Source organism: Orcinus orca, chromosome X, assembly GCF_937001465.1.
Source record: "Orcinus orca chromosome X, mOrcOrc1.1, whole genome shotgun sequence".
Lineage (NCBI taxonomy): Eukaryota > Metazoa > Chordata > Mammalia > Artiodactyla > Delphinidae > Orcinus > Orcinus orca.
In genome coordinates, this window is record NC_064580.1 from 63,663,573 (window position 1) to 63,666,197 (window position 2,625).

The window sequence follows — 2,625 nt, forward strand, 5'->3', positions numbered from 1 at the left end:
GGGGTGTGGCAGAGGGAGGGAGCTAGCATCTTACTTAGCCCTATAAGGCTGTACACCCTTCTTCTTGGGGCAGTGCCGCTGGTTCCTCAGTCATGGTTGCAAGAGACTTCAGCCAATGAGGAGTGAATTTTCCACAGCAGACAGCTCTGACCCTGAGGGGAAAGGACTGCAGGAATGAGAAAGGAATAACATCTCTCTTCTCCTAACACCACACGGAGTCTTCATATCTGAGGACCACTGGGCAGTGGTTGTATAGAAGGGGATGGGGGAGGTACACGTGGAAAAAGAATCTCTGGATCCGAATAAAAACTCTTAGCCCCGCACACATAGAGTCAGATCCCAAGCACCCCCACTCCACCACAAGGCAGCCCCTCCAACAGGCAACCTGGTCTCTAACTACAGATTATTCATTTTCATAAGATGATTGTTTTTTTTCCCCTTTCTAAGGTGACCTTGATATGTATTGCAACATAATATCAGCAGGGGAAGTCTATCCCGGGAGTTGGACCATATTTGTCCCTTTAGCCCAACAACATGTGAAGGCCCTGTTAGATGTTGCAACACCAAAAATGACCAGGCAACAGATAAAGATACAGGATACGCTCTTCATATCAAAGAGCCTAACTGGCACACACCAAAATATCCTTTTCTCCACGTAGTCCCCTATTCAAGGCCAGGAGTGGAAAAAGTGCTTGGACAGTGCCTGCTGTGTGAATTAATTGTCCTTTAGCTGTTCAGAGGTGCAGTGTCTATAAGCACTAATGAGTCCCACGTGGAATAGGGCTCCGGTAGGAAACAACATTTGGGAGTCCCAAATAGATAGCTGTTTTATAGACCTTTTCCTACGCCCCTGGAGGGCAGCGAAGGTGGAACCCACAGGTACAGAATCTTAGTGTGATTGGTTTGCTTTAGGTCTAGTGTCTCAGCAGCTATTCCTGGTGGCCTAGGAACTGCCCATTTCCCCACATGGCTCTGTTCTCCTAGGCTGGGCCCTGTTTCATGGGGATGCTCAGTTCCATATCGCTGCTTCTCCAAAAGAGGCTAGGATCTCACATCCTGGGGCTCTATCCTGTCCAAAGTATGAGAGTATCTCCAACTCCCAGGGTCTTGGGAGCCTGCTGGCCTTTCACTCCTTTGTAGCTGCTGTTACCTCTCACATCAGTCACTAGACACGACTGAGGGTTACAGAGAGTGTCTGCCCATGCATGCGTGCGTGTGTGTGTGTGTTTAGGATGTGAATATTTGCGGAAACAAGGAATTATACGCTGAAATCTGGTGGATAAACATGGAGAGGGGTTCAGCGGCCACACCTGAAATCCAAGCAGCAGAGATGGGATTTTATGTAGCAGGATGTGGTATCAAGGAGTCCTCACTTCTGATCCGCACCCTCAGAAAAGCCCCACCCTGTCCAGGTTTCTCAAATCTGACCCTAACATTTTTGAAGCCCTTTAGGCCCAGAGCCACCTGCCCACTACTGTCCAGACTCCGACTGACACCCACACACAGCACTATACATCATCTCCTGGAAGGAACACCTCTGCTGTCGATTTGACCTCAGGCTGCCGTCACCCCTCTCAGCCCCTCTTGGGGCTTTGATGCACCACATGGCCTTACCTGCATCCCACTTTGTACAGGCCTTTGGATTCTGCAGCCTCACAGCAGTAGATAGTTTCCCCTGCAAGCCCCAGATTCATAAGGTATTCCCCATATGCCTCCCCAAGAACACTCCCTGCCTGGGAGAACCATAATCTTTCTGGCTGACCTTGGGCAAGTCCTTCTTCTCCTTTGGGCTTGGCACTTCTGGAAGTGATTGCCTGCATTTTCAGTAAGTCATGTTCTCCTACCTGTGTGCATCCGTAAGCCTTCTGATCCTTGTCTGTTTGTGGCGGGCTCAGAATCAGCCGGAAATATGCCTCCCCTTCTTGTCAGCCATGATTAGGAACGCATGAACTTGTGCATCTCAAGAGAGGCCTCATTACCCCTTGAACAGTCAGGTGAACAGTCAGAGCACACAGGACAGTTGTGTGGAGGAAGTGGACAGACAGTTCAGCAGTAGGGAGAGGCGTGGGTCATCAGTTTTCCACCTTTGGTTCTCAAACACTACTGAGCCCAAGTTCTGAGCTCTCCTCCTTTGCATATGTTTCCCCCCACCCGCAAGTACATCATATCACAATCCCTGAACCCTAGGGATGGTTCAGGTAGGTGAAGAAAGTGGACAGTTCCTCAGGAGAGGGTATGGGTCAGCAGGATCTCCCAGCTCTTATGGTGAACAGATGACCATTGGAGCCTACAAGTGAGCAAGAGATTAAACATGGTTTGTTTGGTTTTTTCTTTTCTTTTTTTTTTCTCACCCCATCCACCCTCATTCTCTCTGGTGCTATGTCCCAGTGAAATCCTGGGCAACCTTTGGAAGGTGGCAACATTTGTCTTCAGCTCTGCCAAACATTACACAGCCTGCTGTGTTACAGGGGCTTCACACGTGTTCAGTTTATTCTCCAGTCTTCCAAAACAAGGGGAGTGGTGTGAATGCCATTCTGAGGTCACATCACCAGCAAGGGACAGAGCCAGGATTCAGTCCCCGGCTCATCTGAGGCAAGGGCCCTTCCATTACAGCAGTGCAGCCTA